The following is an 11693-nucleotide window of genomic DNA, read 5'->3' as shown; positions in this document are numbered from 1 at the left end:
GAGTTATTTTTCTTGTGTCAAGCTCGTTAAAATATGAAAAAAGGTGTTGGAGCAGAGTTTCTTGTCTTCTGTCAATCTCCTTAAAAAAGGAAACAAGGTTCATGGAGCAGATTTCCTTTCCTTATGTCAATCTTGATAAAAAATGAAACAAGGTTCAGAAATCACAATTCCTTTTCTTGTTTGAAGCTCATTAAAAAATGAAACAAGGTCCCATGAGCATAGTTCTTTTATTGTGTCAAGCTTTTTAAAATATGAAACAAATATCCCTCCAATTTGAGTCTTTGATTAGATCTCGTAAATTACTAGTCGAGTCTTTCACCTATTCTCGTAAATGAACCTTCATTCCATCTACCTATTAGTAACTAATAGTCTATCTAGGTGAATGAAATGAAGCTTGGGGGGCATGTGCCTAGAATTGAGTCATTATGTTGGAGGAATGCAAACTTATTTCAAGCATAGTTTTTCTCTATTTCAAGCTTGTGTAAAAATGAAATCAATTTCAAGCATAGTTTCCCATGCTTCAAGCTTGTTTAAAAATGAAACCATTTTCATCCTACCTATCATGATTGCCATCATTTATCAAGCCTAATTATGCTAGATGAACCTTGGTTTTCTCAGTCAATCATCACCATCTACTTGGTTGATCATACACTTTCACTTGGTTGTCTTACTCTTTCCTGAGGAACCGCTATGATGAGTGGTCTTATTAGCCAGCCTCTTGACCTCTACATATTTTAAGATGTTCCACAATGACTAGAACCAGTTGCTACCCTTTATACCACTTGTTTCTTTAGGTGGAGTCCTCTTTCAACTCTTTCCAGACTCCCTAAACATGAAAATATTTCCAAGCACTTGTTTTTTTAAACTCCTTAAAGTAAATTAAAAGACATCTACTCAGGGTAAGTTTAACCCATTTGTGGACTAAGATAGACTATCTACAAAAATTGAATACCTTAGTCGAACATGGCTAGGCGGTTCTCCTGAATATTTTTTTTTACCTTTTTGAACTTAAGAGACTATCTATGAAAAGGATTTTTTGGAGTTTTATTTTTCACCTCTTTTTCAGACTCTCTAAACATGAAAGAGATGACGAGTTAGACCTTTGTTGGACTCATTAAAACATCAAACAATTAGGGACTCATCGCACATGACAGGATTGAACCACTCCTTCTTACGGTTTGTTAAACACACCTAGAGGGATTCATCTGAAGGATGAACTTATAGATCAAGTATATGTTATCCTCCTCAACTTAATGTAAAAAAATAAAGAGTTATCAACCAAAAATGGTTGGGGAAATTGGGAAAATGGGATATTACACCTATTATGGCAGTGAGTCACTCTTTAACATGACACTCTTCCACTTCATCTCTGTGGCTGTTGGGTTGGGAAATATGCTTCTCTTTTGCTTCATCATACCATTTCAGAGCTACCGTTTTCCATTTTGGGTCAATGATGCTAACCCCATTCAGTGTCATCAATGTGTTCAAGAGAAGTCATTCAGTTAATATCTACTACGATACTCTTAAGCCCTGATTCCATGTCTGTCGTTCATGAATCAGTTCCACATCAAAATATTTATATTTTTTATCATGATGCCCATTTCATGTCAGTGATGGGGGATACTTCAAGGCCCTCCTGTGATGGGTCGCTTCCTGGTGACATCAGGTCATTATTTAGGAAGTTGACTTATAAACTCTTCCTTAAGTTTCTTGGGACTTCCATACATCAATGGAAAGTTTCCTTGCTCTCAACGACAGGTTTACATCATTGGACTTCAATCGACTGTTTTCGTGTGGTGTTTGAATCCAATTCATCCATTCACACCATACAGATTGTACTACAGTACCTTTAGATCCATTAACATCATCGATGGTTTCTCTCGCGTCTGTTAACAACTTACATCATTGGACAGTAATCATATGGTGTCTACCATGTTTGACTTCAACTCCTTTATTCACATGGTTAGAATCGTACATTGGATGATTGAGTGAATGAGATAGAAGACCTCAAAGCTATATCCATCCATCCAGGCTGTGATATTATGATTAATACAAGATCACAATGTATGATGCCTATGATCATACTGCCAGTCATCCAATCATGGGTCCACACTTTTTCATCATTGGAAATGTATTTTTATCATTGTACATGTAATTTTAGCTTATGTGCTAAGCATGGGTATTCCTCCCTCAGAAAAGATATCATGATGAAAATTTATTGTAACAGATGATGATCTCGTAAGTTTTTCTTGATCTGGGCTTGTCACATGGTAATACATTTCAGTCATCAACCACTATTTTTGAATTTGCGCTTTAGGGGGAAATCTGTTATAGGAAATTTTGTCACATATGGTCAATAGGCCTACAAAATAGATCCATCAACATCCATGAACGGCTCTTCATCATCCCTAATGCGCCTCAGTATTGCAACAAGAATGCTAGAACTCCCAAGGCTACCAACTTAAATTATCAACTCGGGGTTCATACAAACTTAAGAGGTGTCGGCACTATATGTGCTACATACAATTTGTCCTTATTTCATTGATATGATGTAATAGAGTGAATTTAATAAAATCAAAGCCTAAACTAATTTCAGAAATGGAAATTTTACTTTGAAAAGAAATTAATCCTAGGCAAGAAAAACAATTTGTAATTGAAATCCTACGAGCATGAATTCAAATAAATAGGCCTAATCTACTTTGTAAAAAGGCGTCTCCTAATTGGTTTTTATTCTTCCTCAATGATCAATTTAGAGCATAAGGGTTATTATTCAAGCTTAAGAGACAAAAATAAATATTTTGGAGCAAATCTGGTCAAGTTTGCATGTGCTAGAAGAGTGCTACAGGAGGCATAATTGCTATAGGCAAAACATAATTTCTACAAGCGATATAGAATTGCTACAAGGGCGATAATATTGCTAAATTCAAAAGTAAATAAAACTCAAATGGGATGGGATTTTATTTATTTATTAGGTAGGATGTCTTAGGACTCCATTCCAAGTGAAATCACTCCAAAATACCCTTGTTAACACGTGCTAAAAAAATTAGAAAATTACTACTCTAAAAACTAGAATTTCAAGAGCTATTGAGCTAGTTAACCTATCAAGTGCATAACCTAATAAAATGAAAATGAATTGGGGTAATTTTTTTTATTAACTTGAATTTTTTTATGACCTAATACATGTGGAATAAACTCAATTTAAGCTCATTAACATGTTATAAAAAATAACAGAAAATTACTACTTTTTGCTAGAAGGGACTTCCATAAATTCTAGATTTGTGAACTAGTAAACCAATCCAAGTAGCTCAATGATGAATATGAATTTTCAAATATCTTCTAAGGATGAATCATTCTCATGACTCTTTAAATAACCTATAAAAAAAATCACTTCAATAATTTAACCCAATCCTACAACGAAAGAAGCATCAATACTAAATGCATAAATAAGAAAAAAAATAAGAGATGCATGTGAATGAAGTGAAAGAAAGAAAAGAAAATTATACAAAATGGCTTTGAGGATCCTGAGATAGCCAAGCATAATGATACTGAGACTCGTATGAATGATTCCAAGCTTTAAAAGATAAAAATGACATCGAACTTCATTATTTGAATCAATCCAATTACATCCATGCTATAAATGAAAGTGGAGCTACAAAAATACAAGTTTTATCCACAAGAAGACTAAGAAATACATCCCTTCTAGCGGAAAAATTGAATTGGTACTTATACGAAATGATTAGGAAGAATTGTCCTTGAAAGGAGGAATATTTCCTCTCTAACATCCCTCAAATAGTGGATCTAGTTCCCAACACTAGGAATTTGCATTAAATGACAGGGAACATAATCCTAGTTTTTCTCAATCACCAGAGCTCCAGAATTTGTGAAATAATTTCATAATATACTGTTGATTTATTATGCAATATTGATCATCCTGTAGTAGAGAGCAAGTCCCTAGATTATATCCTCCAATTATTCATAATATTTCCAATATTCTCACAATATTGTTCAAAAATAATAATATTAGGCACATAATATGCAATCATCTCTAAACCTTCCTAAGAATATATTAAAGAAAAAAGGATTATTAAGTGTATAAGGAGATATTTAATATATATTTTATGTGCTTAGGGAAGGTTATATGGGCCTTAATATGTGTCTCATTTGGAGGCCCATAAATCCCTACACAAAGTCGTAAGCATGACACTCTTAAATCCCTTATTTTCTGACCTTTATTGGTTCATTTCAATGATTTTAAGTCCCAACACACCTTAGCCACTTAGGGACATGATTTGAGTGGCAGGTTGCTCATTTATGCACCTGCTCTAATCATAGTGGGTTTTCCCTTGTTGGGGGTGCATTGATCAAGAAAAATTGGGGAAAATAAGAAGAATCCCAAAGCTTCCTCCTCTATAAGCTTTGAGGAGTTGTTACAACCATTTACCTTGGATAAGAACTTTGAATCCTATCTCCCCTACCTTGGATTTTTCACCTTATTATCTCTTGATCTCATCCTCCCATCAAGAGTGGATCTCAAGCTTATATTGGTAAATGGATAAGAATTCCTAAACTACCATTCTCTCCTATATATTTACTGCCATCCACAAGCTAGGGGTTGGATTTTGGAGATTAATCATACCCTTATGTTGGTGCTTTGATCATAAGAGAGACATCATTCCTATGCATTAGGGTGGCTTTGAGGTGTACATTGTGGCAAGGAAGGACAAGTCAACTTGGGAGTTTCTCTACAAGATCACATTCTACTTTTAGTTGTAAACTATCTCCCTTCCATTTTAATGAAAAGAGTATACATTTTTCCTACAAGTATTATGTTATGTTTATGTACATGCGTTTTAATTCTATGTTGATCCATTGAGTGGAATGATTGGATAATGCTACATAGATGTCATAGATATTTAGCTTGTGTTGTTTTTTTGTGCAGGTTCTAATTATAGCGATTAGAGTTGTGTTTAGAGATGACAATCCAAGAGGAGAGAAGATCTTGCGAGACATCCCAAGTAAGTAATATTTCCATTCTCCAATTCTTCTACGTAAAAAATTATAGTCTTTCATTTATGTTGTTCTAGGCCAGGTCACTAGGTCTAGGGAAGGTACTTATGTTCGTAGTCATAGATTCAGTATAACACAAAGAACTTATCACACAAAGGACAATGGTGATTCATGCATAAGGTTTTGTTCCTCTTGGCGGACTCGGGTAAGGTAACATGGACCTCAGGGATGTTAGGGTCGGGAAAAGTATCAGAGAAATATGAGGTAGCTCATGACAATTATTGGTGGCATGCCCAACAACATCAAACAAAGCACATGGAGGATAAAGCTTTGGTGGTTTGGGAGCAGTAGGAGTTGCTTGGGGTTTGTTGTCTTTGTTTCCTTTTTTTTGTGCTTTCCACCCTCATCAGATGCTTTTGCAACAAAAGTGGATTTCTATTGAGGCTGTTGTGGAAATGAAGCAAAGGAATGGGAGGAAACAATAGGTTGAATTGAAGTCAAATATGTATAAGGGTTGAGTTGGTTGTGGGGAGTGATTGCGGGAGGATCAATGTACCACACTAGGATCCTCAAAGTTGTGTTAAGTAGATTCAACATAGCCATGAAAAGGGTAGAAAATATTCCTGGTGGTGGGAATAAGAACAATATGTGACTAGAGGGGTAATGACTTGGAGGGACTGCTCCCGGGTGTTTGAGTCCTGGAGAAATGGTTCCTAGTTGGAAAGAACTATGAGAGATACTAGTGGGAGGAAGCTTCCTTTGAGGAATTATAGTACGGGGTAGCAGAGGAGATGGCAGCTTGGAAGACATACTAGGCCATTTTCCAATGGCCCATGATGCTTGAAGTATGCAAACACTCAAAGATCTATGCTTAGAAAAGGTAGGAGGGCCATAATAAGCCCCAAGCATCATGGAATCTTTATAGACCCTAGGGAAAACATCGATAAAGGAGAAAGTGATATCATTGCTAGTCATTGATGAAATATTGGTCTGAGGAGAGGTATAATATCGAGGGTCATAGTAAGTCCTGATCGATAGTGATAATATTTTCATTTTGATGAAAGCACATCTTGCGAAAGAGAGAGGATGTGGCAACTGACATGGAATATGTGTAACTACGACACAATAAGATGTTATTATCTAAAGGGGAATCAATGACTTCGATGTTAATCAAGACCATCTTGCTAACAATAGTGATGGGGTAGTTGTAATATAAACCAAGGGGCTATGAAGGGTGATCATCCCAAGCACGAAGAGTGATAGTGGATGGTGACATGTCAGGGGAATGAAGTTGCTTCCTAACTCTAGCAGCCATCACATAGGTGGACGTGCCTTCTTTTATTATACATGGCTAGACAGTGGAATTTTTATGGAGACTAGTAACTGAAAAGAAACGGATGAAAGAAGGGGGGGATGTTCCACTTTATCAACATTGAAGATGTTCATACGATCATCGAAGAGATCCATAGTTCCCAAAGTAGATAGTAGATATTTCCATTGGGATGGGCACGTCTGGAGGAATTATAGTGTTGAGATGGTGGTAGGAGATTGAACCAAGTCATCTACTACATTATAGGTATGTGCGGCTTTAGAATAAGTAGCATTTCGATGCAATGGAACTTTGGTGATCTTAGGATGAACCTCCACCTTAGGTGGAAGGATATGTAAGGTACCATTTGGTTATGACAGGGGCTCAGTGGAAATTTTGGGTTGGGAGTTAGTCTCTGAATTATTAGGAGGATTTTCGTATTGGCGTGATCGAGTCTAGAGGTTGACTTCTTTAGAATCCATCGTGAGAATTTGGTAATTGCTATTTCCATATTGTGAAGGCTGAGGGGCTGTAGTACTTTTCATTAGTTGGTCAACCACATATCCATGACGAGGAAAAGTGTTAGTAAGCACTGTGGTTGTGATGAAGTAGCAAGGGGTGGAGGTGGAACAATGGGCTAAGATCCTACAGAGGCAGCTGCTTGAGCTTCCCATACTTGACACATCTGAGGTAAATGGGGACATTCATGAGTATAATGGTTAAACATTCCATAATATATACAATATTTAATGGTTCTAAGATCCTTGTTCTACTTGGGTTATCCATCTTGTTGTTGGGTTGTGGGATTAGGCTAGTCACCTTAGGGGAATTAGTATGTCGACCTTGATTGCCTTGGTTATATTGAGGTTTTTGATTTTGGTCAATCTTCCCCTTAGTCCTTCTTTTTGGGTTGGGAGGATTGTTAGTACTCTGTTGAGCATACACTTGATTTTGTGGAGGTGGTTGTTGTTGTGGCAGAGGAAGCAAAGGTGTGGGAGGTTGAGGTGCTGGTACCAGTGTGGCTAGAGTGTTAGAGAATGCATAAGGATAATTAGGATTCACAATAACATTTGGATAACTAGGTTGAGAAACAAATAGTCCTGGCATCGATTGATGTAGATGGGTATATGCATATGATGTTCTTGTACCTTGGTAAGAGTTGACACGTGAAGGATTGGGAGGAGGATAGGTGTAAGCAAAATTGCTCCCCCCCCCCTTGGGGTTAACCATAAATCATAGGAGGTTGAGGGTGGAAAGAGATACAATGATACCATTAGTATCATGATATTCCCTCGATGCATTAGCAGCACCAAGCTGAGGCAAATCAGAGAGCACAATATAAATGTAACGTGACAGGGAATATACCAAATCATATTTGAAGGCTACCTAGAGAGATTCTTCCTCAGTCCAAGGGACGTGGGAGCTGACATCTTTATCTATGGGGGCCAGAATATTTCTTAAGAACTAATCCATGTATATATGCTCTTCAAACTTAGGGACTCTACACATGGTCCTCCTTTTGTGACATTCTTGTACATGGTAAGAAAGACATGTGGAATAAGTTTGACGAAAAGAGGTCAATAGTTCAATACCTATGTCATATCGAATAGGTAGCTAGAAATATGAAAGAAAATATTTGGCGAGAGTCACAAAGGTAGAATGAGAGGCATGCAGTTGGTCCACATATAATTTGGAAACATCTCTAGTTAGGTTGCATTGGAAGAGATGAAGAAAAATGGAGTCTTTTGTAATGGAATTTGATGAACAACACATGTGAAAACAACAAACATGATTGGTAGGATACTCTCCAAGATTACCATCAAACTTGGGAGTGTTGGAAGGAAGCTTGGTGGTCATGGGAGGCCAATTCGAGTTATGGAGAAGAGGAACATTGATAAGGTAGCTGGAATTAGGGAGGCTCAAACCAACCATAAAGGGAAGCAAGGGGGATTAGTGGCCATACATGAAGAGGTTCTAGATGTGGGGTTATCTTGGTTACCTCCTGGGTTTCGACCACCCACATTAGTTCCTAACGTGGTGGAAATACGGGGTCAGGAAGATGCAAAATCATAGGAAGAACTGGGAGAATTAGAAGAACTAGAGTTAGTATGGGGAATCAATGGAGGACAAGGAGGATGGGTTCAAACACAATGAGGAGGAGTAAGATGTCCTAAAGGAAACTATGGGCGAGGGCCATGAAGTCTCTGCAACAAGCGTCTAGGGGGCATAATTTTGTTAAGAGAAAGATGACTCACTAGAATAAAGGGTGATGATAGGATAAAAGAGTAGCAAACAACAGGCAGACACCTAGTGTAGTGGTGCCAAGTGTAAACTAACTATAATGATATGCTACTCTAATTCAAGAAAACACATCCCATGAAAGAAAAAATCAACTCTCGCGTAAAGGTGATCTAAAACTTCAAAAAATTCCTAATTCTATTTTTTCAGATGGCCTTCCAAGAGACTTCTTACTTGATAGAATTTGATCCGCACAACAAAAGATGTCTAGAGAATGGTGGGGTAGAGACCCAACTGCTTTCCCACAACTAGTATTATAGGGTGTTTTCCTAATATTTGCCATTAAGGTTACCTTTTTTCCAGGGGGTGGTCGAGTCTTGAGCTTCATGGGGATCAACCATGACACAAAATTACCTACCACGAGTTGGGTAGCCTCGAGGAGAACCACTTACACCATGATCGAGCCTAACCCCATCTAAATCAGGTTTTTGAGGCACTCTAGTTTTGGACCATGGGATGGTGAAGGTTTTTAAGATCCCTAATATGTCAAATTTTTATGTATCAATGTAATCGAGAAATGGGTGTTATTAGAAGCCTATCCCATTGATCATACACCTACCTACAAAGATTGTATTGGCCCTAGGGCCTAAGTGGGATTAATATATGTGAGCTAAGTTACTAATGTTGATTTTCTAAATTCTTGGCTTGGTGGTGATAACTAATCTTACGTTTTCTTAGGTGTGTGTGTGTGTGAAAAATGTGTCAAAGTGGATGAGTTAATTGAGCATGTTTTGATGATGCCAATGCTGCTAAAATTAAAGTGGATAAATTATAAATAATATTGAAAATGAATAGTAAATAAACAACAATCTCAAGAAAACAACCCCCCACCCAAGAATGTTATCAAGAAACAAAAATGGTTGCAAAAGATCAACTCAAAGACACAAAAAATGGAAAAAATATCTAATTGCTAAGGGATTGGAATATAAAGGCAAAAAACTGCTGAAAATAGAGCAGAAAACTAGCAAAAACAGAGGTGAAAGTGCTCGAAAATGATAGGTAAGAATATGAAAAATCAAGGATACACGAGGGGATCCTTAGGGGGGAAAGGAAACACAAGACTCTAAAGGGAATAAATTGTTTTAAAAACATATCTAAAATGACTACAAAATAATGGACGAAACACTGAAAAACAATGGCTGAAAATGTTCCACACTAGACTCCTCAACTCAACAATTCTCTTCATAAATGATGGAGGTGTACTCTAAAACCTAGGGGGAATTGTTTCATCCTCAATTAGAAACTACTAAGTGAATTTAGGACTATAGGTGACTCATGAAAAAGAAGAAACCCTTCCCGACACACACGCAACAGTCTCAACAAAAACTAGAAAAACCTATTTTTTTTTCTAAAATATTGTAGATTGCAGATGTCGACCTAAAAAGTGTGTTGGGCATAGCTTCTGGGCTAAAAAGTGCATTGGGGGCACAAATAAAGGGCCAAAAAGTGTGCTTTGTTTCCGCTTCTCTCGTTTGGCAAATATGACTCGGATTGTGTTGTCTTCTGCTTGACTAGTAACTGTGACTTGCAGAAAGATGCGAAACCCCAATAGAAACGGAAAAGTTTCTAGAAAATAGAAGAGATCTAAAACTATAAATTGAGAGGAATATAATCTTTGAAGAAACACTGAAAATAGCTGAAACAACAGTCACCAAAGCTCTGATTTACTACACTAGTGGAGTTCCCATTTGTTAGTATGAATATTCCTAGTATGTGTACAAACAATGCTTCACTTAAACATTTAGTGATATTCAACCATAACAAAAAAATATGATTGTACGTGCTTCAAATTTTCAATAAAACAAAGAAAAAATTGCAACATGATAGATATAGAAAACATAAACATATAACATAAAATTAAAGTGAAATAACATAATGAACGACTTAATCAAATGATAATTTTATTAATACACATGATGAGGAGAAATTACAACATGGATTTGTAGTTCCCCCTCTGCAGGATGGGCCTTTTTCTTGTCCTTGTGCTTCAACAATGTGCTTCTCAATCAACTTGTAATGAATAAAAATAAAAAAGATGGCTTCAACTCAAGTGGGAGCTCAAAGGTAATGAGACGATAGTGGTGATAATGAAAATGGTCATGGTGAAGAATGAATAGAAAACCCTCTATTTATAATAAAGTATTGAGCCAAATTAGCAATTGGAAAATAATAAAATATTATTGACTAAATCAAAATCTAGGCAGTGAGAATACTTTATTATATTTTTTTAGGGAAAAGACATTCAAAATTTTCAAATATATTTATTTATAAAGTGGTTAAATTAATTAACAAATAAAAATGATTTATTAATCACTTTGTGATAACTAAGGAAAATATGAATTTGAAGTAATTATTGAATAATAGTTTAACAATTATCTAAAAAAGGAACATGTGGAATAAATAAGGAATAATAAATAAATAGTGATTTATTTAATTATTCCAAGGTAATTAGGTCAAAGGTGATAAGAAATAATTATTTAATAATTATTTCTAGAGAATATTAAATAAATAATGATTTATTTAATTATTCTCATGGGGGTTTGAATTTAAACAGATATAATCTAGGAAAAATGATTTACTAAATCATTTCGTATGGTGGAAGTGGGTTTTACCATGGTAAAATTAATCCTACATGGTGTATTTAGATCAACCTAGTAAGGAATGGCTAGGTGATCATTTTTTGGGTGGTAACACTTTCTTTGGGAAGGGGTTTGGTAAATATGTTTGCAAGTTTACCTTTTCTTGGAATGTATTGTAATCTAACAACATGCAAACAAATCGTTATCTAAGATTGTGGTATTTGATGTTGGCTTGTTGGGGCTTGACCCAGGTTCAGAGTTAATTAGCCAAACAAAGCCCGATATTACTAGCCCTTTCATCAATAGTCCGTGGAGCGCGGACTGAGGTCTCATCAGAAGTAGTGTGGGAGGATGCTGGAACTAGGTTTTCGCACCCTTGAGATGTCTGAGGGGTCAATTTAGTCCAAACGTGGGTATCTTCACGTAGGTTACTTCGTGTGCTTTCCTGACCTACAAGACCTTCATGCCCTTGTTATACTTGACCTCGTGCATCCCTGACC

The sequence above is a fragment of the Pinus tabuliformis genome, chromosome 4_1, assembly GCF_031772625.1.
Source record: "Pinus tabuliformis cultivar Carrire ecotype Pingquan chromosome 4_1, CPIR1, whole genome shotgun sequence".
In the NCBI taxonomy this organism is placed as follows: Eukaryota; Viridiplantae; Streptophyta; class Pinopsida; order Pinales; family Pinaceae; genus Pinus; species Pinus tabuliformis.
Note: the sequence above shows the minus strand (reverse complement) of the source record.